Raw genomic sequence first — 23,978 nt, 5'->3', positions numbered from 1 at the left:
CGATCCTCGATTTAATTTCCTGTGACCGCGGGTGGTGCTGTTGCTAGGGCCCCAACGTATTTCTTGTTTGTTATCCACAACGCTTCAGCGGGAAAATGTTTACTTCCTGCTTTTGCTACTTACAGCTTCCCTTTTCCTCTTCTCCCAGCAGAGCATGAAGCCAAAAGCATTGCTCTGAGACGTTTGAGGTGCTCGCCTTGCCAGTCAGTATGCTCGCAAAGAGAAAAGGGCGCCGACGCGGGACTCGGCACGAAATGCGACAAGCGACCGTCCGAGCCGTCGAAGGAACGCCCACATCCGGTGTGGTCTAGTGGCTAGGATACCTGGCTTTCACCCAGGAGGCCCGGGTTCGATTCCCGGTACCGGAACGGAATTTTTTCCACACGAATCGTGACAAGTTTGAGCTGTGCGAGCTGCCGTTTCCCGTCCTGCTCGCAATATAGCTACTGTTTCGTGACAGTCAGCAGAATATAGAGGAGGGAAGCAGACACTCGACGGCCATAGAAATGGTGTCTGGCTTCATGCCACACGTTTCCAGCGTAGGGCTGAGCAACTGAATCTGTCGAGGCCCGTTAGCTCAGTTGGTTAGAGCGTCGTGCTAATAACGCGAAGGTCGTGGGTTCGATCCCCCCACGGGCCACTTCGCTTTTACAACTACGAAAAGGCAGCGCCGATTTCAGCTGGCCAGTGTGATCACCAAAAGATCATCACCCTTGCCAGTACTCGGGCGCGTGAGCGCATCCGAACACAGGGTACTGTTGGCAGTTTTACTTCCTCTGTTCCTTTCTCCTTTGTTTTCGGAGCTACAGCCCGATTCGGTCAGGGAGACGCCACCGTGACATGAAGGGGCGTGCTGTGTGTCCTTTGCCTCGCCTCCCCTTACCTCTCTCAGTCGTTTCTCGTGCTTGTCGTTTTGATATAGGCCGATTTGAGAGCGTCAGCCGAGCAAAGTCGAGACAAGTCGAGACAAGTCGAGACAAGTCGAGACAAGTCGAGACAAGTCGAGACACACTAGGGGCTGGTGTGCAGCGAGTAACAGGGAGAAAAAACATTAATTTAAGGGCGCGTGGCAAAAGTACTCATACGCGAAATTAAAAGCCTGCTGCGGTGGCCGGGAATCGAACCCGGATCAACTGCTTGGAAGGCAACTATGCTGACCATTACACCACCACCGCACAAGCGAGCGCCCCGGCGCCGCACCGTGTCGGCTTCCCGCCTGTCGGCAGCGGCCGAAGGTGATGGTACCTGGCAGGCGCATTTCGAGGTAGGCTAGGGGAGCACATCCAGACGCATTCGGACAGCGTATCCGCGCACATTTCGCATCTTTTGGCAAGAGTCGGTGCCGGCGACGCAAGAGTACGCAGAGGACCGCGTTCTGGCGGCGTTTTTAAGCAGTGCAGTGCAGGGTTCAGCGTCTGCAGCATCTTCTCGACAGGATGCTACGGCAGTCCCACTTTCCCTTGAGACATCTGCTCAGGAAGCAGCGTGAAGTTGCTACTGTCCCGAGCATCGGTGGTTCAGTGGTAGAATGCTCGCCTGCCACGCGGGCGGCCCGGGTTCGATTCCCGGCCGATGCATCATTTTGCTTTTCCCGCGATAATGCTGCAGTGTGGCTTGCGCGCTTGACATGCACGATCCATAAGAATGTATAGCTGGATTCCCTTGAGAAGAACCGAGAACGCAGCACTTTCGGGTCCCCACTAGGACGATCGCATCATGTTCTGCAGACTAGCGTCGGCCTCGACTCGCAAGTTGCTGTGTCCAGGTGCCTCCGAGGCACCGAACTTCAACGTCAAGGAGTGCTTCCTATCGCTGCAAAAGCTGCAGCAACACCGCAATCAACAGGGCCGGCAATGCACGTGTAGCAAATAGAACACGTTATCCAGGAAGTACAGTGTCTCTGCGTCCAACATTGGGTACGGGTCGCCGGTGCCTCGGTAGCGCAGTAGGCAGCGCCTAAGTCTCGTAATCTTAAGGTCGTGAGTTCGATCCTCGATTTAATTTCCTGTGACCGCGGGTGGTGCTGTTGCTAGGGCCCCAACGTATTTCTTGTTTGTTATCCACAACGCTTCAGCGGGAAAATGTTTACTTCCTGCTTTTGCTACTTACAGCTTCCCTTTTCCTCTTCTCCCAGCAGAGCATGAAGCCAAAAGCATTGCTCTGAGACGTTTGAGGTGCTCGCCTTGCCAGTCAGTATGCTCGCAAAGAGAAAAGGGCGCCGACGCGGGACTCGGCACGAAATGCGACAAGCGACCGTCCGAGCCGTCGAAGGAACGCCCACATCCGGTGTGGTCTAGTGGCTAGGATACCTGGCTTTCACCCAGGAGGCCCGGGTTCGATTCCCGGTACCGGAACGGAATTTTTTCCACACGAATCGTGACAAGTTTGAGCTGTGCGAGCTGCCGTTTCCCGTCCTGCTCGCAATATAGCTACTGTTTCGTGACAGTCAGCAGAATATAGAGGAGGGAAGCAGACACTCGACGGCCATAGAAATGGTGTATGGCTTCGTGCCACACGTTTCCAGCGTAGGGCTGAGCAACTGAATCTGTCGAGGCCCGTTAGCTCAGTTGGTTAGAGCGTCGTGCTAATAACGCGAAGGTCGTGGGTTCGATCCCCCCACGGGCCACTTCGCTTTTACAACTACGAAAAGGCAGCGCCGATTTCAGCTGGCCAGTGTGATCACCAAAAGATCATCACCCTTGCCAGTACTCGGGCGCGTGAGCGCATCCGAACACAGGGTACTGTTGGCAGTTTTACTTCCTCTGTTCCTTACTCCTTTGTTTTCGGAGCTACAGCCCGATTCGGTCAGGGAGACACCACCGTGACATGAAGGGGCGTGCTGTGTGTCCTTTGCCTCGCCTCCCCTTACCTCTCTCAGTCGTTTCTCGTGCTTGTCGTTTTGATATAGGCCGATTTGAGAGCGTCAGCTCTCGCGTCAGCCGAGCAAAGTCGAGACAAGTCGAGACACACTAGGGGCTGGTGTGCAGCGAGTAACAGGGAGAAAAAAACATTAATTTAAGGGCGCGTGGCAAAAGTACTCATACGCGAAATTAAAAGCCTGCTGCGGTGGCCGGGAATCGAACCCGGATCAACTGCTTGGAAGGCAACTATGCTGACCATTACACCACCACCGCACAAGCGAGCGCCCCGGCGCCGCACCGTGTCGGCTTCCCGCCTGTCGGCAGCGGCCGAAGGTGATGGTACCTGGCAGGCGCATTTCGAGGTAGGCTAGGGGAGCACATCCAGACGCATTCGGACAGCGTATCCGCGCACATTTCGCATCCTTTGGCAAGAGTCGGTGCCGGCGACGCAAGAGTACGCAGAGGACCGCGTTCTGGCGGCGTTTTTAAGCAGTGCAGTGCAGGGTTCAGCGTCTGCAGCATCTTCTCGACAGGATGCTACGGCAGTCCCACTTTCCCTTGAGACATCTGCTCAGGAAGCAGCGTGAAGTTACTACTGTCCCGAGCATCGGTGGTTCAGTGGTAGAATGCTCGCCTGCCACGCGGGCGGCCCGGGTTCGATTCCCGGCCGATGCATCATTTTGCTTTTCCCGCGATAATGCTGCAGTGTGGCTTGCGCGCTTGACATGCACGATCCATAAGAATGTATAGCTGGATTCCCTTGAGAAGAACCGAGAACGCAGCACTTTCGGGTCCCCACTAGGACGATCGCATCATGTTCTGCAGACTAGCGTCGGCCTCGACTCGCAAGTTGCTGTGTCCAGGTGCCTCCGAGGCACCGAACTTCAACGTCAAGGAGTGCTTCCTATCGCTGCAAAAGCTGCAGCAACACCGCAATCAACAGGGCCGGCAATGCACGTGTAGCAAATAGAACACGTTATCCAGGAAGTACAGTGTCTCTGCGTCCAACATTGGGTACGGGTCGCCGGTGCCTCGGTAGCGCAGTAGGCAGCGCCTAAGTCTCGTAATCTTAAGGTCGTGAGTTCGATCCTCGATTTAATTTCCTGTGACCGCGGGTGGTGCTGTTGCTAGGGCCCCAACGTATTTCTTGTTTGTTATCCACAACGCTTCAGCGGGAAAATGTTTACTTCCTGCTTTTGCTACTTACAGCTTCCCTTTTCCTCTTCTCCCAGCAGAGCATGAAGCCAAAAGCATTGCTCTGAGACGTTTGAGGTGCTCGCCTTGCCAGTCAGTATGCTCGCAAAGAGAAAAGGGCGCCGACGCGGGACTCGGCACGAAATGCGACAAGCGACCGTCCGAGCCGTCGAAGGAACGCCCACATCCGGTGTGGTCTAGTGGCTAGGATACCTGGCTTTCACCCAGGAGGCCCGGGTTCGATTCCCGGTACCGGAACGGAATTTTTTCCACACGAATCGTGACAAGTTTGAGCTGTGCGAGCTGCCGTTTCCCGTCCTGCTCGCAATATAGCTACTGTTTCGTGACAGTCAGCAGAATATAGAGGAGGGAAGCAGACACTCGACGGCCATAGAAATGGTGTATGGCTTCATGCCACACGTTTCCAGCGTAGGGCTGAGCAACTGAATCTGTCGAGGCCCGTTAACTCAGTTGGTTAGAGCGTCGTGCTAATAACGCGAAGGTCGTGGGTTCGATCCCCCCACGGGCCACTTCGCTTTTACAACTACGAAAAGGCAGCGCCGATTTCAGCTGGCCAGTGTGATCACCAAAAGATCATCACCCTTGCCAGTACTCGGGCGCGTGAGCGCATCCGAACACAGGGTACTGTTGGCAGTTTTACTTCCTCTGTTCCTTTCTCCTTTGTTTTCGGAGCTACAGCCCGATTCGGTCAGGGAGACGCCACCGTGACATGAAGGGGCGTGCTGTGTGTCCTTTGCCTCGCCTCCCCTTACCTCTCTCAGTCGTTTCTCGTGCTTGTCGTTTTGATATAGGCCGATTTGAGAGCGTCAGCTCTCGCGTCAGCCGAGCAAAGTCGAGACAAGTCGAGACACACTAGGGGCTGGTGTGCAGCGAGTAACAGGGAGAAAAAAACATTAATTTAAGGGCGCGTGGCAAAAGTACTCATACGCGAAATTAAAAGCCTGCTGCGGTGGCCGGGAATCGAACCCGGATCAACTGCTTGGAAGGCAACTATGCTGACCATTACACCACCACCGCACAAGCGAGCGCCCCGGCGCCGCACCGTGTCGGCTTCCCGCCTGTCGGCAGCGGCCGAAGGTGATGGTACCTGGCAGGCGCATTTCGAGGTAGGCTAGGGGAGCACATCCAGACGCATTCGGACAGCGTATCCGCGCACATTTCGCATCCTTTGGCAAGAGTCGGTGCCGGCGACGCAAGAGTACGCAGAGGACCGCGTTCTGGCGGCGTTTTTAAGCAGTGCAGTGCAGGGTTCAGCGTCTGCAGCATCTTCTCGACAGGATGCTACGGCAGTCCCACTTTCCCTTGAGACATCTGCTCAGGAAGCAGCGTGAAGTTACTACTGTCCCGAGCATCGGTGGTTCAGTGGTAGAATGCTCGCCTGCCACGCGGGCGGCCCGGGTTCGATTCCCGGCCGATGCATCATTTTGCTTTTCCCGCAATAATGCTGCAGTGTGGCTTGCGCGCTTGACATGCACGATCCATAAGAATGTATAGCTGGATTCCCTTGAGAAGAACCGAGAACGCAGCACTTTCGGGTCCCCACTAGGACGATCGCATCATGTTCTGCAGACTAGCGTCGGCCTCGACTCGCAAGTTGCTGTGTCCAGGTGCCTCCGAGGCACCGAACTTCAACGTCAAGGAGTGCTTCCTATCGCTGCAAAAGCTGCAGCAACACCGCAATCAACAGGGCCGGCAATGCACGTGTAGCAAATAGAACACGTTATCCAGGAAGTACAGTGTCTCTGCGTCCAACATTGGGTACGGGTCGCCGGTGCCTCGGTAGCGCAGTAGGCAGCGCCTAGGTCTCGTAATCTTAAGGTCGTGAGTTCGATCCTCGATTTAATTTCCTGTGACCGCGGGTGGTGCTGTTGCTAGGGCCCCAACGTATTTCTTGTTTGTTATCCACAACGCTTCAGCGGGAAAATGTTTACTTCCTGCTTTTGCTACTTACAGCTTCCCTTTTCCTCTTCTCCCAGCAGAGCATGAAGCCAAAAGCATTGCTCTGAGACGTTTGAGGTGCTCGCCTTGCCAGTCAGTATGCTCGCAAAGAGAAAAGGGCGCCGACGCGGGACTCGGCACGAAATGCGACAAGCGACCGTCCGAGCCGTCGAAGGAACGCCCACATCCGGTGTGGTCTAGTGGCTAGGATACCTGGCTTTCACCCAGGAGGCCCGGGTTCGATTCCCGGTACCGGAACGGAATTTTTTCCACACGAATCGTGACAAGTTTGAGCTGTGCGAGCTGCCGTTTCCCGTCCTGCTCGCAATATAGCTACTGTTTCGTGACAGTCAGCAGAATATAGAGGAGGGAAGCAGACACTCGACGGCCATAGAAATGGTGTATGGCTTCATGCCACACGTTTCCAGCGTAGGGCTGAGCAACTGAATCTGTCGAGGCCCGTTAGCTCAGTTGGTTAGAGCGTCGTGCTAATAACGCGAAGGTCGTGGGTTCGATCCCCCCACGGGCCACTTCGCTTTTACAACTACGAAAAGGCAGCGCCGATTTCAGCTGGCCAGTGTGATCACCAAAACATCATCACCCTTGCCAGTACTCGGGCGCGTGAGCGCATCCGAACACAGGGTACTGTTGGCAGTTTTACTTCCTCTGTTCCTTTCTCCTTTGTTTTCGGAGCTACAGCCCGATTCGGTCAGGGAGACGCCACCGTGACATGAAGGGGCGTGCTGTGTGTCCTTTGCCTCGCCTCCCCTTACCTCTCTCAGTCGTTTCTCGTGCTTGTCGTTTTGATATAGGCCGATTTGAGAGCGTCAGCTCTCGCGTCAGCCGAGCAAAGTCGAGACAAGTCGAGACACACTAGGGGCTGGTGTGCAGCGAGTAACAGGGAGAAAAAAACATTAATTTAAGGGCGCGTGGCAAAAGTACTCATACGCGAAATTAAAAGCCTGCTGCGGTGGCCGGGAATCGAACCCGGATCAACTGCTTGGAAGGCAACTATGCTGACCATTACACCACCACCGCACAAGCGAGCGCCCCGGCGCCGCACCGTGTCGGCTTCCCGCCTGTCGGCAGCGGCCGAAGGTGATGGTACCTGGCAGGCGCATTTCGAGGTAGGCTAGGGGAGCACATCCAGACGCATTCGGACAGCGTATCCGCGCACATTTCGCATCCTTTGGCAAGAGTCGGTGCCGGCGACGCAAGAGTACGCAGAGGACCGCGTTCTGGCGGCGTTTTTAAGCAGTGCAGTGCAGGGTTCAGCGTCTGCAGCATCTTCTCGACAGGATGCTACGGCAGTCCCACTTTCCCTTGAGACATCTGCTCAGGAAGCAGCGTGAAGTTACTACTGTCCCGAGCATCGGTGGTTCAGTGGTAGAATGCTCGCCTGCCACGCGGGCGGCCCGGGTTCGATTCCCGGCCGATGCATTATTTTGCTTTTCCCGCGATAATGCTGCAGTGTGGCTTGCGCGCTTGACATGCACGATCCATAAGAATGTATAGCTGGATTCCCTTGAGAAGAACCGAGAACGCAGCACTTTCGGGTCCCCACTAGGACGATCGCATCATGTTCTGCAGACTAGCGTCGGCCTCGACTCGCAAGTTGCTGTGTCCAGGTGCCTCCGAGGCACCGAACTTCAACGTCAAGGAGTGCTTCCTATCGCTGCAAAAGCTGCAGCAACACCGCAATCAACAGGGCCGGCAATGCACGTGTAGCAAATAGAACACGTTATCCAGGAAGTACAGTGTCTCTGCGTCCAACATTGGGTACGGGTCGCCGGTGCCTCGGTAGCGCAGTAGGCAGCGCCTAAGTCTCGTAATCTTAAGGTCGTGAGTTCGATCCTCGATTTAATTTCCTGTGACCGCGGGTGGTGCTGTTGCTAGGGCCCCAACGTATTTCTTGTTTGTTATCCACAACGCTTCAGCGGGAAAATGTTTACTTCCTGCTTTTGCTACTTACAGCTTCCCTTTTCCTCTTCTCCCAGCAGAGCATGAAGCCAAAAGCATTGCTCTGAGACGTTTGAGGTGCTCGCCTTGCCAGTCAGTATGCTCGCAAAGAGAAAAGGGCGCCGACGCGGGACTCGGCACGAAATGCGACAAGCGACCGTCCGAGCCGTCGAAGGAACGCCCACATCCGGTGTGGTCTAGTGGCTAGGATACCTGGCTTTCACCCAGGAGGCCCGGGTTCGATTCCCGGTACCGGAACGGAATTTTTTCCACACGAATCGTGACAAGTTTGAGCTGTGCGAGCTGCCGTTTCCCGTCCTGCTCGCAATATAGCTACTGTTTCGTGACAGTCAGCAGAATATAGAGGAGGGAAGCAGACACTCGACGGCCATAGAAATGGTGTATGGCTTCATGCCACACGTTTCCAGCGTAGGGCTGAGCAACTGAATCTGTCGAGGCCCGTTAGCTCAGTTGGTTAGAGCGTCGTGCTAATAACGCGAAGGTCGTGGGTTCGATCCCCCCACGGGCCACTTCGCTTTTACAACTACGAAAAGGCAGCGCCGATTTCAGCTGGCCAGTGTGATCACCAAAAGATCATCACCCTTGCCAGTACTCGGGCGCGTGAGCGCATCCGAACACAGGGTACTGTTGGCAGTTTTACTTCCTCTGTTCCTTTCTCCTTTGTTTTCGGAGCTACAGCCCGATTCGGTCAGGGAGACGCCACCGTGACATGAAGGGGCGTGCTGTGTGTCCTTTGCCTCGCCTCCCCTTACCTCTCTCAGTCGTTTCTCGTGCTTGTCGTTTTGATATAGGCCGATTTGAGAGCGTCAGCTCTCGCGTCAGCCGAGCAAAGTCGAGACAAGTCGAGACACACTAGGGGCTGGTGTGCAGCGAGTAACAGGGAGAAAAAAACATTAATTTAAGGGCGCGTGGCAAAAGTACTCATACGCGAAATTAAAAGCCTGCTGCGGTGGCCGGGAATCGAACCCGGATCAACTGCTTGGAAGGCAACTATGCTGACCATTACACCACCACCGCACAAGCGAGCGCCCCGGCGCCGCACTGTGTCGGCTTCCCGCCTGTCGGCAGCGGCCGAAGGTGATGGTACCTGGCAGGCGCATTTCGAGGTAGGCTAGGGGAGCACATCCAGACGCATTCGGACAGCGTATCCGCGCACATTTCGCATCCTTTGGCAAGAGTCGGTGCCGGCGACGCAAGAGTACGCAGAGGACCGCGTTCTGGCGGCGTTTTTAAGCAGTGCAGTGCAGGGTTCAGCGTCTGCAGCATCTTCTCGACAGGATGCTACGGCAGTCCCACTTTCCCTTGAGACATCTGCTCAGGAAGCAGCGTGAAGTTACTACTGTCCCGAGCATCGGTGGTTCAGTGGTAGAATGCTCGCCTGCCACGCGGGCGGCCCGGGTTCGATTCCCGGCCGATGCATCATTTTGCTTTTCCCGCGATAATGCTGCAGTGTGGCTTGCGCGCTTGACATGCACGATCCATAAGAATGTATAGCTGGATTCCCTTGAGAAGAACCGAGAACGCAGCACTTTCGGGTCCCCACTAGGACGATCGCATCATGTTCTGCAGACTAGCGTCGGCCTCGACTCGCAAGTTGCTGTGTCCAGGTGCCTCCGAGGCACCGAACTTCAACGTCAAGGAGTGCTTCCTATCGCTGCAAAAGCTGCAGCAACACCGCAATCAACAGGGCCGGCAATGCACGTGTAGCAAATAGAACACGTTATCCAGGAAGTACAGTGTCTCTGCGTCCAACATTGGGTACGGGTCGCCGGTGCCTCGGTAGCGCAGTAGGCAGCGCCTAAGTCTCGTAATCTTAAGGTCGTGAGTTCGATCCTCGATTTAATTTCCTGTGACCGCGGGTGGTGCTGTTGCTAGGGCCCCAACGTATTTCTTGTTTGTTATCCACAACGCTTCAGCGGGAAAATGTTTACTTCCTGCTTTTGCTACTTACAGCTTCCCTTTTCCTCTTCTCCCAGCAGAGCATGAAGCCAAAAGCATTGCTCTGAGACGTTTGAGGTGCTCGCCTTGCCAGTCAGTATGCTCGCAAAGAGAAAAGGGCGCCGACGCGGGACTCGGCACGAAATGCGACAAGCGACCGTCCGAGCCGTCGAAGGAACGCCCACATCCGGTGTGGTCTAGTGGCTAGGATACCTGGCTTTCACCCAGGAGGCCCGGGTTCGATTCCCGGTACCGGAACGGAATTTTTTCCACACGAATCGTGACAAGTTTGAGCTGTGCGAGCTGCCGTTTCCCGTCCTGCTCGCAATATAGCTACTGTTTCGTGACAGTCAGCAGAATATAGAGGAGGGAAGCAGACACTCGACGGCCATAGAAATGGTGTATGGCTTCATGCCACACGTTTCCAGCGTAGGGCTGAGCAACTGAATCTGTCGAGGCCCGTTAGCTCAGTTGGTTAGAGCGTCGTGCTAATAACGCGAAGGTCGTGGGTTCGATCCCCCCACGGGCCACTTCGCTTTTACAACTACGAAAAGGCAGCGCCGATTTCAGCTGGCCAGTGTGATCACCAAAAGATCATCACCCTTGCCAGTACTCGGGCGCGTGAGCGCATCCGAACACAGGGTACTGTTGGCAGTTTTACTTCCTCTGTTCCTTTCTCCTTTGTTTTCGGAGCTACAGCCCGATTCGGTCAGGGAGACGCCACCGTGACATGAAGGGGCGTGCTGTGTGTCCTTTGCCTCGCCTCCCCTTACCTCTCTCAGTCGTTTCTCGTGCTTGTCGTTTTGATATAGGCCGATTTGAGAGCGTCAGCTCTCGCGTCAGCCGAGCAAAGTCGAGACAAGTCGAGACACACTAGGGGCTGGTGTGCAGCGAGTAACAGGGAGAAAAAAACATTAATTTAAGGGCGCGTGGCAAAAGTACTCATACGCGAAATTAAAAGCCTGCTGCGGTGGCCGGGAATCGAACCCGGATCAACTGCTTGGAAGGCAACTATGCTGACCATTACACCACCACCGCACAAGCGAGCGCCCCGGCGCCGCACCGTGTCGGCTTCCCGCCTGTCGGCAGCGGCCGAAGGTGATGGTACCTGGCAGGCGCATTTCGAGGTAGGCTAGGGGAGCACATCCAGACGCATTCGGACAGCGTATCCGCGCACATTTCGCATCCTTTGGCAAGAGTCGGTGCCGGCGACGCAAGAGTACGCAGAGGACCGCGTTCTGGCGGCGTTTTTAAGCAGTGCAGTGCAGGGTTCAGCGTCTGCAGCATCTTCTCGACAGGATGCTACGGCAGTCCCACTTTCCCTTGAGACATCTGCTCAGGAAGCAGCGTGAAGTTACTACTGTCCCGAGCATCGGTGGTTCAGTAGTCTGCCTGCAGCGGCGGTGGCGAGCGGTTCGTCGTGCTGTGCTTCGCTCTGCGGCTGGCTTTGTTTACATCCGCTGTGTAAGTCTGTGCGTTTTCGCCGGCGCTTCGCAGTAGTTAGATATTCTGTCAACGTTCGAAAATGCAGTAATGGCTCAACTTAGTAGAAAGGACACTCTGAAATTTACCTTTGATCGACGTTTTGCTCGACCTAAATCTTTCGAAATTGAGGATTGGTTAGAGGAAGTTGTTCAAGTTCCGTTTGAAGATACTGTTGGTTTTCACTTGTCAATTGTGAGTAGTGTGATGTACTTGAAGCTGAAAAACCCTGAGTTATGCGAACGAGTTGTCAATAATACCGGTGGTAAGCTTAAGTTTAAACACAGTGATGGAAATATTGGCGAAGTTACTGTCGATCATGTGGGACTTGGTATTCGAACAATTCGAATTTTTGAGCTACCCTTTGAAGTTCCTACAGATGCGATCAATCTTGTTATTGCACCCTTTGGGAAGGTCCTCAGTAATTTTGCAGAAAAATGGTCCGGTGCTCACAAATATCCGGTTTTGAACGGTGTCAGGCAGTTGAAGGTGGACTTATTACGACATATTCCGTCTTACATTAACGTTTGCGGTTATCGAGGTATCGTCATTTATGATGGTCAACCACGAACGTGTGCAGCTTGCAATTCTCCAGGTCATATTCGTTCTGAATGTATTCAAAGACGTGTTGTGCAGCTGCCGACAGGTGAACCGGTGAAGTCCGCGGAGATGACTATTTTGTCCACCACTTACGCTTCGGTGGCTCGCGACCAACCGACCGACCAACTGCCCATGGATACCGAAGTAGACATTCGCCCCCAACCAACCCTTCCTCCAACGGCCGAGCAACTTGCTGACATTTCTGAGCGACAAGAGCAACACCTGAGTGTGAGTGACGTGGTTGATTCCGTAGCGCAGTCCCCGACTCTGTCAACAGAACAAAATTCCACCTCCTCAGAGACGCAGGTCAGGACTGTGACTGCTGAATGTCGTTCCCCACAACCCCACCATGAAATCTCGGATTCCGATGAGCGTTGTCCACCTGCTAAATCCCCGCGGAAGAACAAGAAACGCAGAATCGCCCGCCAGGGTGCGGAAGAGGCGGCGGCGTCGTTGCGGGGAAAGGTGCAGCAAATCATGGACAAAGTCAGTGCAAAATCACCAGAACCCTCCCGCCAACAGGCACTAACTTCTGCACACCTGCGGGATGAAGATCGTGCAATCACGCTAACTGAGCCCTCTCGCGATGCTACCGGCCAGGTGTCTCCCATGTGCAGTGACGATGTTGATCATTGTTTAAAAGAACAACGACAACATCATCCTCTTGCGTCCAAGAACCCCAGCACTATAGACTGGGCGGCGGAACCAGAGGTCGAACACATGGACGCTGATGCAACTGATATTCCAGTCACTTCCCGATTTCCCGAACAGCCTTCTACGGCAATAGAACCGGCACATGATGATAAGTTACTGGATCCACGGCAGGCAAACGAAGAAGAGGACTCTGACTTCTTTTAAAACGGCGCCGATTCCTTCTTACTCTCGTAAGAGCGTGAATGACTGATCAGCAGGCGTATAAAATTGGTACATTAAATATAAATAAAATCCGCAGTTCCCTCAAACTCGACAACATCGTAGACCTCTTATACGCCGCCGACATTGATATCCTCTTGCTTCAGGAGGTCGCCGACATTGCTTTGGACCACATTCCCGGTTATAATGTGACGGCCAATCCGGGACACGGTTCCGATTTAGGCACCGCTATTCTCACGAAAGAAGGAATTATCGTCCAGAATGTAGAACGACTCATAAGTTGTAGGGGAATTGGCGTGACTATCAATAATGTTAGACTCCTAAATCTGTATGCACCATCCGGCTCAACTAATAGGCGACGCCGAGCGGACTTTTTCAAGGAAGAAATACTTCCGCTTTTTGCAACACAATATGACCACCTAACATTGGCGGGAGATTTTAACTGTGTACTTAACGCCAAAGATCAGACGCCGCATTTCAATAAATCGATTGAATTAGAACAGATCGTCAAGGATTTACGTTTAGTCGATACGTGGGAGCACAAGTTTGGTACAACACCCGGTTTTACTCACGTCACGAATCATTCAGCGAGTAGATTGGACCGCATTTACGTATCGGACACTCTCAGACAGCGAATTTTACAAACTGAGGTCTGGCCAACCAGTTTCTCCGACCATGCGGCTTATATTTGCACGCTGAATTTGGGGAAACAGGACACCTACCGAGGCAAAGGACTATGGAAACTAAATGTTGCACATTTAGACGATCCTGAATGCAGAGAAGCCTTCACTCGAGCGTGGAATGAAAGTGAAGCCAAATTCAATACGTACGGCTCGGCATTGCAATGGTGGCTCGAATGCGCTAAACCGAAAATTCGTAAATCCATGATACAATATTCCCGGAATAAGAACTGGTGGTTTAAGAGAACGATGGAGTTTTATTATCAATGTCTTCGAGACTTATATACTCTTGATGCCACTGTGATTGACAACTACCCCCGCATTAAAAGACTGCAAGCAAAAATATTACTTTTGAAACGAAAACAGATGGAAGGTTACAAAATTAGAGGTCGGGTTTCGACTATGGCAAAAGGCGAACAGCCATCCATTTATCACCTGATACGTGAAACTAAACGAGCACGGACAAAGATCTTAACTGAACTACAATCCGAAGACGGCACGATTCTAACTCGGCAACACGATATCAGAGACGCCGTTCAAACTTATTACACTGACTTGATGTCCAATAAACCTACCGACGACGAAGCCCTTGCAGAGTTCCGGAGCAGCTTAACGCACAGGCTTAGCCCTGCGGATGTAGCCGAACTCGTCACCGATGTAACGGAAGATGAACTGGAAGATGTGGTGTTCCACAGTCCAAAAAACAAATCTCCCGGATGTGACGGTCTCCCGGTGGAACTTTATCAAGTCTTCTGGCCACAACTGAAGACAAAGCTGACGGTGCTCTGCAACGAACTTCTCAAACCGGACATGCCCATTCCTCCGCCATTCAGTGAAGGACTTGTGGTCTTACTCCCGAAACGGACGAGCAATAACACCGTCGCAACTTTGCGACCCATTACGTTGCTCAACAGCGACTACAAAATTTTTGCTCGCATTCTCGCAACGAGAATGAAAACTGTGATGCATACCGTCATTGGATCACATCAAACGAGTGTTGGAAAGGACAGAGCTATATATCAGACATTATCAGACTATCGAGATGTGATTTCTGTTGCGGACGCTTGCAAAATCCGATGTGCTATCGTAACTTTAGATTTCGCACAGGCTTTCGACAGAGTGAACCATCCTTACCTTTTCCAGATAATGCAGACTCTGGGTTTTCCTCCGCAGTTCATCAGCATCATACAGAAATTGTTACGGAATAGTACATCCAAACTTGTCGTTAACGGTCAGCCAAGTCGCGCCGTCCCGATAAACAGTTCTGTTAGGCAGGGCTGCCCTATGTCGATGGCGCTGTTTGCCATTGCGATCGAACCGCTGCTAGTCACCTTGACGGAACGTTTACAAGGACTCCACATACACGGGCAGAAGATAGTGTGCCGAGCTTACGCTGATGATGTTACCTTCCTAGCTATGAATGTCAATGAGGTCGAGAGGGGTCTCCAGATCATCTCACAATATGAAAAGGCATCTGGTGCGAAACTGCATTGGACGAAATCAGGGATCATGAACGTTGGGCAAGGCATAGGCGCGATCGGTCATGGCCAGCTTAAAGAGATCACTAGGATGACGTGTCTCGGTGTCGATTTTCGGAACACCATCCACCACACCATTGCTGCCAATTATAAGCAATTGCTCAACAAAATTCGTGCTTGTGCGAAGTTACATAGCGTCAGGAAATTGGACGAGCTTCAAAAGGTTGAATTGGCCAATATTTATATCACTGCCAAAATCAATTATGTGGCTCAAGTTTTGCCCATCCCCACCGATATAGCCAAATGCATGCTGTCCGCGCTTGGACACTTTGTATGTCGTGGCCAGATCTTTAAAGTTCGATATGACACCTTGACACTCCCAACGCGAGATGGCGGACTCAGTCTCATCGATGTACACAAGAAAGCGAAAGCTCTTTATTTCTGCAAAACTTACAAGCTATGGAAACAGTCACCGACCAGTCTGACCGCTCTTGTCCTGAATGAAATCGCACCGACTGATCTTCAACCGCCAATTGATGTGCACCATATACCGACTGCGCTCTACCACTTCAAGAGTTTTCTCTTAGAGTATAGTTATGTCCATACAACAGTCTCTGAAAAGAATTTGACGACAGTTAAGGCAATCTACAACTCCTTTGTGGCAACTAAATCACGGAATGTTATCGAACAAAAATTTCCAAACTACAACTGGGACGCGACGTGGCAAAACATCCACAGCCCCTACTTACCTTCGCAAGTAAAGGCGACGTGGTACGCTGCCGTCAATAGAAAAATCCCGACGCAGTCCAGGCTTCATGCAATTCATTTGCAGGACTCGCCAATGTGTGTCACGTGTAATCTCATAGACAGCGAAGAACACCGTTTCGTCTGTGGTACCACGAAAGATATATGGGGTTACGCCCGACAGAAACTGTCGAGCATCAAGAGGACCTCACCATCTGCGATAACGCCAGCTGACTTTCTCAATCCTGATGCAATCCCATTTCCCAGGACAAAGCGGAATGCTGTCAACTGGATAATAGGTCACACAGTGCACTATATTTTTAGTACTGGCGATAAGAACAAAGACGATTTCGTTCTATACCTGACCCTGCAGCACAGCATGATCGCACGCGAACGTAACTACAAGGCGACCTTTGCCAACTTTTTAAGCAAGACCATTGTGTGATGCGATTCGACACTCGACCCGTCAGCCTTGCCATGACGGGGAACGTAATATTTAAAGAACGCCCGAAACTATACCACGAGACATGAATGCATGTTTAACCTTCTTTCGAAGTAAGGCGAAACCGACTATTCGCTACATCATTGAGGAGCAGCAGAGGACAATAACAGACGAAAGATGTGAAGACAACACTAGAGAAAAAAACAAACACTTTTCGTTTTCTTATATTTTGCACCAACAAAGGAGAAGATTCCTTTTTAATCACTTATTTCTTATTTATTTATTTATTAATCCTAACCAGAAAAGGTACTTTAGTTCGACACTGCTTAACATAGTTGATAGTGTCATCATTTTTTTTTGCCGTTAACGCCTCACTCACCTAGAAGAAATGGATTTGAGTTCTGGTGGAAGAATGGATCCCTTCTGGAAGATCCTCATAAAAAACAAAAAGAGGAAAAAAAAAAAAAAAGTGGTTCAAACAAAATTATAAATAAAAAATAAAAAATTAAAAAAAATTTCACATATACAAATGGCGTGACTGGTATGGGGGCGACATCGAGGCCAGGCCTCAGGATTCTTGACCCCTGCCCTCTTTGCCGCCGCCTGCCATATAGCTTTAGTAAAATAAAAAAAAAAAAAAAAAAAAAAAAAAATGGATAAGGCGTCGGACTAAAAAAAAAAAAAAAAAAAAAAAAAAAAAAAAAAAAAAAAAAAAGAAAAAAAAAAGGAAAAAAAAAAAAAAAAAAAAAAAAAAAAAAAAAAAAAAAAGTGGTAGAGCACTGGTCTAATAAACCAGGGGTAGTAAGTTCCATCCTCACAGGAGAAAAAAAAAAAAAAATAAAAAAAAAAAGAAAAAAAAAAAAAAAAAAAAAAAAAAAAGTGGTTAAGGCGTTGGACTGCTAATCCAATGTGCTCTGCACGCGTGGGTAAAAAAAAAAAAAAAAAAAAAAAAGTCGGTAGCGCATGAGACTCTTAATCTCAGCGTCGTGGGAAAAAAAAAAAAAAAAAAACAAAAAAAAAAGTGGTAGAATGCTCGCCTGCCACGCGGGCGGCCCGGGTTCGATTCCCGGCCGATGCATCATTTTGCTTTTCCCGCGATAATGCTGCAGTGTGGCTTGCGCGCTTGACATGCACGATCCATAAGAATGTATAGCTGGATTCCCTTGAGAAGAACCGAGAACGCAGCACTTTCGGGTCCCCACTAGGACGATCGCATCATGTTCTGCAGACTAGCGTCGGCCTCGACTCGCAAGTTGCTGTGTCCAGGTGCCTCCGAGGCACCGAACTTCAACGTCAAGGAGTGCTTCCTATCGCTGCAAAAGCTGCAGCAACACCGCAATCAACAGGGCCGGCAATGCACGTGTAGCAAATAGAACACGTTATCCAGGAAGTACAGTGTCTCTGCGTCCAACATTGGGTACGGGTCGCCGGTGCCTCGGTAGCGCAGTAGGCAGCGCCTAAGTCTCGTAATCTTAAGGTCGTGAGTTCGATCCTCGATTTAATTTCCTGTGACCGCGGGTGGTGCTGTTGCTAGGGCCCCAACGTATTTCTTGTTTGTTATCCACAACGCTTCAGCGGGAAAATGTTTACTTCCTGCTTTTGCTACTTACAGCTTCCCTTTTCCTCTTCTCCCAGCAGAGCATGAAGCCAAAAGCATTGCTCTGAGACGTTTGAGGTGCTCGCCTTGCCAGTCAGTATGCTCGCAAAGAGAAAAGGGCGCCGACGCGGGACTCGGCACGAAATGCGACAAGCGACCGTCCGAGCCGTCGAAGGAACGCCCACATCCGGTGTGGTCTAGTGGCTAGGATACCTGGCTTTCACCCAGGAGGCCCGGGTTCGATTCCCGGTACCGGAACGGAATTTTTTCCACACGAATCGTGACAAGTTTGAGCTGTGCGAGCTGCCGTTTCCCGTCCTGCTCGCAATATAGCTACTGTTTCGTGACAGTCAGCAGAATATAGAGGAGGGAAGCAGACACTCGACGGCCATAGAAATGGTGTATGGCTTCATGCCACACGTTTCCAGCGTAGGGCTGAGCAACTGAATCTGTCGAGGCCCGTTAGCTCAGTTGGTTAGAGCGTCGTGCTAATAACGCGAAGGTCGTGGGTTCGATCCCCCCACGGGCCACTTCGCTTTTACAACTACGAAAAGGCAGCGCCGATTTCAGCTGGCCAGTGTGATCACCAAAAGATCATCACCCTTGCCAGTACTCGGGCGCGTGAGCGCATCCGAACACAGGGTACTGTTGGCAGTTTTACTTCCTCTGTTCCTTTCTCCTTTGTTTTCGGAGCTACAGCCCGATTCGGTCAGGGAGACGCCACCGTGACATGAAGGGGCGTGCTGTGTGTCCTTTGCCTCGCCTCCCCTTACCTCTCTCAGTCGTTTCTCGTGCTTGTCGTTTTGATATAGGCCGATTTGAGAGCGTCAGCTCTCGCGTCAGCCGAGCAAAGTCGAGACAAGTCGAGACACACTAGGGGCTGGTGTGCAGCGAGTAACAGGGAGAAAAAAACATTAATTTAAGGGCGCGTGGCAAAAGTACTCATACGCGAAATTAAAAGCCTGCTGCGGTGGCCGGGAATCGAACCCGGATCAACTGCTTGGAAGGCAACTATGCTGACCATTACACCACCACCGCACAAGCGAGCGCCCCGGCGCCGCACCGTGTCGGCTTCCCGCCTGTCGGCAGCGGCCGAAGGTGATGGTACCTGGCAGGCGCATTTCGAGGTAGGCTAGGGGAGCACATCCAGACGCATTCGGACAGCGTATCCGCGCACATTTCGCATCCTTTGGCAAGAGTCGGTGCCGGCGACGCAAGAGTACGCAGAGGACCGCGTTCTGGCGGCGTTTTTAAGCAGTGCAGTGCAGGGTTCAGCGTCTGCAGCATCTTCTCGACAGGATGCTACGGCAGTCCCACTTTCCCTTGAGACATCTGCTCAGGAAGCAACGTGAAGTTACGACTGTCCCGAGCATCGGTGGTTCAGTGGTAGAATGCTCGCCTGCCACGCGGGCGGCCCGGGTTCGATTCCCGGCCGATGCATCATTTTGCTTTTCCCGCGATAATGCTGCAGTGTGGCTTGCGCGCTTGACATGCACGATCCATAAGAATGTATAGCTGGATTCCCTTGAGAAGAACCGAGAACGCAGCACTTTCGGGTCCCCACTAGGACGATCGCATCATGTTCTGCAGACTAGCGTCGGCCTCGACTCGCAAGTTGCTGTGTCCAGGTGCCTCCGAGGCACCGAACTTCAACGTCAAGGAGTGCTTCCTATCGCTGCAAAAGCTGCAGCAACACCGCAATCAACAGGGCCGGCAATGCACGTGTAGCAAATAGAACACGTTATCCAGGAAGTACAGTGTCTCTGCGTCCAACATTGGGTACGGGTCGCCGGTGCCTCGGTAGCGCAGTAGGCAGCGCCTAAGTCTCGTAATCTTAAGGTCGTGAGTTCGATCCTCGATTTAATTTCCTGTGACCGCGGGTGGTGCTGTTGCTAGGGCCCCAACGTATTTCTTGTTTGTTATCCACAACGCTTCAGCGGGAAAATGTTTACTTCCTGCTTTTGCTACTTACAGCTTCCCTTTTCCTCTTCTCCCAGCAGAGCATGAAGCCAAAAGCATTGCTCTGAGACGTTTGAGGTGCTCGCCTTGCCAGTCAGTATGCTCGCAAAGAGAAAAGGGCGCCGACGCGGGACTCGGCACGAAATGCGACAAGCGACCGTCCGAGCCGTCGAAGGAACGCCCACATCCGGTGTGGTCTAGTGGCTAGGATACCTGGCTTTCACCCAGGAGGCCCGGGTTCGATTCCCGGTACCGGAACGGAATTTTTTCCACACGAATCGTGACAAGTTTGAGCTGTGCGAGCTGCCGTTTCCCGTCCTGCTCGCAATATAGCTACTGTTTCGTGACAGTCAGCAGAATATAGAGGAGGGAAGCAGACACTCGACGGCCATAGAAATGGTGTATGGCTTCATGCCACACGTTTCCAGCGTAGGGCTGAGCAACTGAATCTGTCGAGGCCCGTTAGCTCAGTTGGTTAGAGCGTCGTGCTAATAACGCGAAGGTCGTGGGTTCGAACCCCCCACGGGCCACTTCGCTTTTACAACTACGAAAAGGCAGCGCCGATTTCAGCTGGCCAGTGTGATCACCAAAAGATCATCACCCTTGCCAGTACTCGGGCGCGTGAGCGCATCCGAACACAGGGTACTGTTGGCAGTTTTACTTCCTCTGTTCCTTTCTCCTTTGTTTTCGGAGCTACAGCCCGATTCGGTCAGGGAGACGCCACCGTGACATGAAGGGGCGTGCTGTGTGTCCATTGCCTCGCCTCCCCTTACCTCTCTCAGTCGTTTCTCGTGCTTGTCGTTTTGATATAGGCCGATTTGAGAGCGTCAGCTCTCGCGTCAGCCGAGCAAAGTCGAGACAAGTCGAGACACACTAGGGGCTGGTGTGCAGCGAGTAACAGGGAGAAAAAAACATTAATTTAAGGGCGCGTGGCAAAAGTACTCATACGCGAAATTAAAAGCCTGCTGCGGTGGCCGGGAATCGAACCCGGATCAACTGCTTGGAAGGCAACTATGCTGACCATTACACCACCACCGCACAAGCGAGCGCCCCGGCGCCGCACCGTGTCGGCTTCCCGCCTGTCGGCAGCGGCCGAAGGTGATGGTACCTGGCAGGCGCATTTCGAGGTAGGCTAGGGGAGCACATCCAGACGCATTCGGACAGCGTATCCGCGCACATTTCGCATCCTTTGGCAAGAGTCGGTGCCGGCGACGCAAGAGTACGCAGAGGACCGCGTTCTGGCGGCGTTTTTAAGCAGTGCAGTGCAGGGTTCAGCGTCTGCAGCATCTTCTCGACAGGATGCTACGGCAGTCCCACTTTCCCTTGAGACATCTGCTCTGGAAACAGCGTGAAGTTGCTACTGTCCCGAGCATCGGTGGTTCAGTGGTAGAATGCTCGCCTGCCACGCGGGCGGCCCGGGTTCGATTCCCGGCCGATGCATCATTTTGCTTTTCCCGCGATAATGCTGCAGTGTGGCTTGCGCGCTTGACATGCACGATCCATAAGAATGTATAGCTGGATTCCCTTGAGAAGAACCGAGAACGCAGCACTTTCGGGTCCCCACTAGGACGATCGCATCATGTTCTGCAGACTAGCGTCGGCCTCGACTCGCAAGTTGCTGTGTCCAGGTGCCTCCGAGGCACCGAACTTCAACGTCAAGGAGTGCTTCCTATCGCTGCAAAAGCTGCAGCAACACCGCAATCAACAGGGCCGGCAATGCACGTGTAGCAAATAGAACACGTTATCCAGGAAGTACAGTGTCTCTGCGTCCAACATTGGGTACGGGTCGCCGGTGCCTCGGTAGCGCAGTAGGCAGCGCCTAAGTCTCGTAATCTTAAGGTCGTGAGTTCGATCCTCGATTTAATTTCCTGTGACCGCGGGTGGTGCTGTTGCTAGGGCCCCAACGTATTTCTTGTTTGTTATCCACAACGCTTCAGCGGGAAAATGTTTACTTCCTGCTTTTGCTACTTACAGCTTCCCTTTTCCTCTTCTCCCAGCAGAGCATGAAGCCAAAAGCATTGCTCTGAGACGTTTGAGGTGCTCGCCTTGCCAGTCAGTATGCTCGCAAAGAGAAAAGGGCGCCGACGCGGGACTCGGCACGAAATGCGACAAGCGACCGTCCGAGCCGTCGAAGGAACGCCCACATCCGGTGTGGTCTAGTGGCTAGGATACCTGGCTTTCACCCAGGAGGCCCGGGTTCGATTCCCGGTACCGGAACGGAATTTTTTCCACACGAATCGTGACAAGTTTGAGCTGTGCGAGCTGCCGTTTCCCGTCCTGCTCGCAATATAGCTACTGTTTCGTGACAGTCAGCAGAATATAGAGGAGGGAAGCAGACACTCGACGGCCATAGAAATGGTGTATGGCTTCATGCCACACGTTTCCAGCGTAGGGCTGAGCAGCTGAATCTGTCGAGGCCCGTTAGCTCAGTTGGTTAGAGCGTCGTGCTAATAACGCGAAGGTCGTGGGTTCGATCCCCCCACGGGCCACTTCGCTTTTACAACTACGAAAAGGCAGCGCCGATTTCAGCTGGCCAGTGTGATCACCAAAAGATCATCACCCTTGCCAGTACTCGGGCGCGTGAGCGCATCCGAACACAGGGTACTGTTGGCAGTTTTACTTCCTCTGTTCCTTTCTCCTTTGTTTTCGGAGCTACAGCCCGATTCGGTCAGGGAGACGCCACCGTGACATGAAGGGGCGTGCTGTGTGTCCATTGCCTCGCCTCCCCTTACCTCTCTCAGTCGTTTCTCGTGCTTGTCGTTTTGATATAGGCCGATTTGAGAGCGTCAGCTCTCGCGTCAGCCGAGCAAAGTCGAGACAAGTCGAGACACACTAGGGGCTGGTGTGCAGCGAGTAACAGGGAGAAAAAAACATTAATTTAAGGGCGCGTGGCAAAAGTACTCATACGCGAAATTAAAAGCCTGCTGCGGTGGCCGGGAATCGAACCCGGATCAACTGCTTGGAAGGCAACTATGCTGACCATTACACCACCACCGCACAAGCGAGCGCCCCGGCGCCGCACCGTGTCGGCTTCCCGCCTGTCGGCAGCGGCCGAAGGTGATGGTACCTGGCAGGCGCATTTCGAGGTAGGCTAGGGGAGCACATCCAGACGCATTCGGACAGCGTATCCGCGCACATTTCGCATCCTTTGGCAAGAGTCGGTGCCGGCGACGCAAGAGTACGCAGAGGACCGCGTTCTGGCGGCGTTTTTAAGCAGTGCAGTGCAGGGTTCAGCGTCTGCAGCATCTTCTCGACAGGATGCTACGGCAGTCCCACTTTCCCTTGAGACATCTGCTCTGGAAACAGCGTGAAGTTGCTACTGTCCCGAGCATCGGTGGTTCAGTGGTAGAATGCTCGCCTGCCACGCGGGCGGCCCGGGTTCGATTCCCGGCCGATGCATCATTTTGCTTTTCCCGCGATAATGCTGCAGTGTGGCTTGCGCGCTTGACATGCACGATCCATAAGAATGTATAGCTGGATTCCCTTGAGAAGAACCGAGAACGCAGCACTTTCGGGTCCCCACTAGGACGATCGCATCATGTTCTGCAGACTAGCGTCGGCCTCGACTCGCAAGTTGCTGTGTCCAGGTGCCTCCGAGGCACCGAACTTCAACGTCAAGGAGTGCTTCCTATCGCTGCAAAAGCTGCAGCAACACCGCAATCAACAGGGCCGGCAATGCACGTGTAGCAAATAGAACACGTTATCCAGGAAGTACAGTGTCTCTGCGTCCAACATTGGGTACGGGTCGCCGGTGCCTCGGTAGCGCAGTAGGCAGCGCCTAAGTCTCGTAATCTTAAGGTCGTGAGTTCGATCCTCGATTTAATTTCCTGTGACCGCGGGTGGTGCTGTTGCTAGGGCCCCAACGTATTTCTTGTTTGTTATCCACAACGCTTCAGCGGGAAAATGTTTACTTCCTGCTTTTGCTACTTACAGCTTCCCTTTTCCTCTTCTCCCAGCAGAGCATGAAGCCAAAAGCATTGCTCTGAGACGTTTGAGGTGCTCGCCTTGCCAGTCAGTATGCTCGCAAAGAGAAAAGGGCGCCGACGCGGGACTCGGCACGAAATGCGACAAGCGACCGTCCGAGCCGTCGAAGGAACGCCCACATCCGGTGTGGTCTAGTGGCTAGGATACCTGGCTTTCACCCAGGAGGCCCGGGTTCGATTCCCGGTACCGGAACGGAATTTTTTCCAC

General features: G+C 52.7%; 36 non-coding genes across 36 annotated transcripts; 27 read left to right on the top strand and 9 right to left on the bottom strand.

Moving 5' to 3' along the window:
- The first annotated feature begins 296 nt into the window (after positions 1-296).
- On the top strand, positions 297-368 carry Trnae-uuc (transfer RNA glutamic acid (anticodon UUC)). The gene has a single exon. It is a non-coding gene; the product is annotated as a tRNA-Glu (tRNA).
- A 198-nt stretch (positions 369-566) lies between these two features.
- Positions 567-640, top strand: Trnai-aau (transfer RNA isoleucine (anticodon AAU)). The gene has a single exon. It is a non-coding gene; the product is annotated as a tRNA-Ile (tRNA).
- A 463-nt stretch (positions 641-1,103) lies between these two features.
- Trnag-ucc (transfer RNA glycine (anticodon UCC)) lies at positions 1,104-1,175 on the bottom strand. Its single transcript has one exon. It is a non-coding gene; the product is annotated as a tRNA-Gly (tRNA).
- A 331-nt stretch (positions 1,176-1,506) lies between these two features.
- Positions 1,507-1,577, top strand: Trnag-gcc (transfer RNA glycine (anticodon GCC)). The gene has a single exon. It is a non-coding gene; the product is annotated as a tRNA-Gly (tRNA).
- Positions 1,578-2,282: 705 nt separating this feature from the next.
- Trnae-uuc (transfer RNA glutamic acid (anticodon UUC)) lies at positions 2,283-2,354 on the top strand. The gene has a single exon. It is a non-coding gene; the product is annotated as a tRNA-Glu (tRNA).
- Positions 2,355-2,552: 198 nt separating this feature from the next.
- Positions 2,553-2,626, top strand: Trnai-aau (transfer RNA isoleucine (anticodon AAU)). Its single transcript has one exon. It is a non-coding gene; the product is annotated as a tRNA-Ile (tRNA).
- A 436-nt stretch (positions 2,627-3,062) lies between these two features.
- Trnag-ucc (transfer RNA glycine (anticodon UCC)) lies at positions 3,063-3,134 on the bottom strand. The gene has a single exon. It is a non-coding gene; the product is annotated as a tRNA-Gly (tRNA).
- A 331-nt stretch (positions 3,135-3,465) lies between these two features.
- Positions 3,466-3,536, top strand: Trnag-gcc (transfer RNA glycine (anticodon GCC)). The gene has a single exon. It is a non-coding gene; the product is annotated as a tRNA-Gly (tRNA).
- A 705-nt stretch (positions 3,537-4,241) lies between these two features.
- Positions 4,242-4,313, top strand: Trnae-uuc (transfer RNA glutamic acid (anticodon UUC)). Its single transcript has one exon. It is a non-coding gene; the product is annotated as a tRNA-Glu (tRNA).
- Positions 4,314-4,511: 198 nt separating this feature from the next.
- Trnai-aau (transfer RNA isoleucine (anticodon AAU)) lies at positions 4,512-4,585 on the top strand. Its single transcript has one exon. It is a non-coding gene; the product is annotated as a tRNA-Ile (tRNA).
- A 436-nt stretch (positions 4,586-5,021) lies between these two features.
- Trnag-ucc (transfer RNA glycine (anticodon UCC)) lies at positions 5,022-5,093 on the bottom strand. Its single transcript has one exon. It is a non-coding gene; the product is annotated as a tRNA-Gly (tRNA).
- Positions 5,094-5,424: 331 nt separating this feature from the next.
- On the top strand, positions 5,425-5,495 carry Trnag-gcc (transfer RNA glycine (anticodon GCC)). The gene has a single exon. It is a non-coding gene; the product is annotated as a tRNA-Gly (tRNA).
- A 705-nt stretch (positions 5,496-6,200) lies between these two features.
- Positions 6,201-6,272, top strand: Trnae-uuc (transfer RNA glutamic acid (anticodon UUC)). The gene has a single exon. It is a non-coding gene; the product is annotated as a tRNA-Glu (tRNA).
- A 198-nt stretch (positions 6,273-6,470) lies between these two features.
- Positions 6,471-6,544, top strand: Trnai-aau (transfer RNA isoleucine (anticodon AAU)). Its single transcript has one exon. It is a non-coding gene; the product is annotated as a tRNA-Ile (tRNA).
- Positions 6,545-6,980: 436 nt separating this feature from the next.
- On the bottom strand, positions 6,981-7,052 carry Trnag-ucc (transfer RNA glycine (anticodon UCC)). The gene has a single exon. It is a non-coding gene; the product is annotated as a tRNA-Gly (tRNA).
- A 331-nt stretch (positions 7,053-7,383) lies between these two features.
- Trnag-gcc (transfer RNA glycine (anticodon GCC)) lies at positions 7,384-7,454 on the top strand. The gene has a single exon. It is a non-coding gene; the product is annotated as a tRNA-Gly (tRNA).
- Positions 7,455-8,159: 705 nt separating this feature from the next.
- Positions 8,160-8,231, top strand: Trnae-uuc (transfer RNA glutamic acid (anticodon UUC)). The gene has a single exon. It is a non-coding gene; the product is annotated as a tRNA-Glu (tRNA).
- A 198-nt stretch (positions 8,232-8,429) lies between these two features.
- Trnai-aau (transfer RNA isoleucine (anticodon AAU)) lies at positions 8,430-8,503 on the top strand. The gene has a single exon. It is a non-coding gene; the product is annotated as a tRNA-Ile (tRNA).
- A 436-nt stretch (positions 8,504-8,939) lies between these two features.
- On the bottom strand, positions 8,940-9,011 carry Trnag-ucc (transfer RNA glycine (anticodon UCC)). The gene has a single exon. It is a non-coding gene; the product is annotated as a tRNA-Gly (tRNA).
- Positions 9,012-9,342: 331 nt separating this feature from the next.
- On the top strand, positions 9,343-9,413 carry Trnag-gcc (transfer RNA glycine (anticodon GCC)). Its single transcript has one exon. It is a non-coding gene; the product is annotated as a tRNA-Gly (tRNA).
- A 705-nt stretch (positions 9,414-10,118) lies between these two features.
- Trnae-uuc (transfer RNA glutamic acid (anticodon UUC)) lies at positions 10,119-10,190 on the top strand. Its single transcript has one exon. It is a non-coding gene; the product is annotated as a tRNA-Glu (tRNA).
- Positions 10,191-10,388: 198 nt separating this feature from the next.
- On the top strand, positions 10,389-10,462 carry Trnai-aau (transfer RNA isoleucine (anticodon AAU)). Its single transcript has one exon. It is a non-coding gene; the product is annotated as a tRNA-Ile (tRNA).
- Positions 10,463-10,898: 436 nt separating this feature from the next.
- On the bottom strand, positions 10,899-10,970 carry Trnag-ucc (transfer RNA glycine (anticodon UCC)). Its single transcript has one exon. It is a non-coding gene; the product is annotated as a tRNA-Gly (tRNA).
- A 7,044-nt stretch (positions 10,971-18,014) lies between these two features.
- On the top strand, positions 18,015-18,086 carry Trnae-uuc (transfer RNA glutamic acid (anticodon UUC)). Its single transcript has one exon. It is a non-coding gene; the product is annotated as a tRNA-Glu (tRNA).
- A 198-nt stretch (positions 18,087-18,284) lies between these two features.
- On the top strand, positions 18,285-18,358 carry Trnai-aau (transfer RNA isoleucine (anticodon AAU)). The gene has a single exon. It is a non-coding gene; the product is annotated as a tRNA-Ile (tRNA).
- Positions 18,359-18,794: 436 nt separating this feature from the next.
- Trnag-ucc (transfer RNA glycine (anticodon UCC)) lies at positions 18,795-18,866 on the bottom strand. Its single transcript has one exon. It is a non-coding gene; the product is annotated as a tRNA-Gly (tRNA).
- Positions 18,867-19,197: 331 nt separating this feature from the next.
- Trnag-gcc (transfer RNA glycine (anticodon GCC)) lies at positions 19,198-19,268 on the top strand. Its single transcript has one exon. It is a non-coding gene; the product is annotated as a tRNA-Gly (tRNA).
- A 705-nt stretch (positions 19,269-19,973) lies between these two features.
- On the top strand, positions 19,974-20,045 carry Trnae-uuc (transfer RNA glutamic acid (anticodon UUC)). Its single transcript has one exon. It is a non-coding gene; the product is annotated as a tRNA-Glu (tRNA).
- A 198-nt stretch (positions 20,046-20,243) lies between these two features.
- On the top strand, positions 20,244-20,317 carry Trnai-aau (transfer RNA isoleucine (anticodon AAU)). The gene has a single exon. It is a non-coding gene; the product is annotated as a tRNA-Ile (tRNA).
- Positions 20,318-20,753: 436 nt separating this feature from the next.
- Trnag-ucc (transfer RNA glycine (anticodon UCC)) lies at positions 20,754-20,825 on the bottom strand. Its single transcript has one exon. It is a non-coding gene; the product is annotated as a tRNA-Gly (tRNA).
- A 331-nt stretch (positions 20,826-21,156) lies between these two features.
- Positions 21,157-21,227, top strand: Trnag-gcc (transfer RNA glycine (anticodon GCC)). Its single transcript has one exon. It is a non-coding gene; the product is annotated as a tRNA-Gly (tRNA).
- Positions 21,228-21,932: 705 nt separating this feature from the next.
- Trnae-uuc (transfer RNA glutamic acid (anticodon UUC)) lies at positions 21,933-22,004 on the top strand. The gene has a single exon. It is a non-coding gene; the product is annotated as a tRNA-Glu (tRNA).
- A 198-nt stretch (positions 22,005-22,202) lies between these two features.
- On the top strand, positions 22,203-22,276 carry Trnai-aau (transfer RNA isoleucine (anticodon AAU)). The gene has a single exon. It is a non-coding gene; the product is annotated as a tRNA-Ile (tRNA).
- Positions 22,277-22,712: 436 nt separating this feature from the next.
- On the bottom strand, positions 22,713-22,784 carry Trnag-ucc (transfer RNA glycine (anticodon UCC)). Its single transcript has one exon. It is a non-coding gene; the product is annotated as a tRNA-Gly (tRNA).
- A 331-nt stretch (positions 22,785-23,115) lies between these two features.
- Positions 23,116-23,186, top strand: Trnag-gcc (transfer RNA glycine (anticodon GCC)). Its single transcript has one exon. It is a non-coding gene; the product is annotated as a tRNA-Gly (tRNA).
- A 705-nt stretch (positions 23,187-23,891) lies between these two features.
- Trnae-uuc (transfer RNA glutamic acid (anticodon UUC)) lies at positions 23,892-23,963 on the top strand. Its single transcript has one exon. It is a non-coding gene; the product is annotated as a tRNA-Glu (tRNA).
- Positions 23,964-23,978: the final 15 nt, after the last annotated feature.

Source organism: Schistocerca gregaria, unplaced genomic scaffold, assembly GCF_023897955.1.
Source record: "Schistocerca gregaria isolate iqSchGreg1 unplaced genomic scaffold, iqSchGreg1.2 ptg000564l, whole genome shotgun sequence".
Taxonomy (NCBI): Eukaryota; Metazoa; Arthropoda; class Insecta; order Orthoptera; family Acrididae; genus Schistocerca; species Schistocerca gregaria.
The sequence above is the reverse complement of the archived record's forward strand: the minus strand, read 5'-3'. Positions and strand labels throughout refer to the sequence as shown.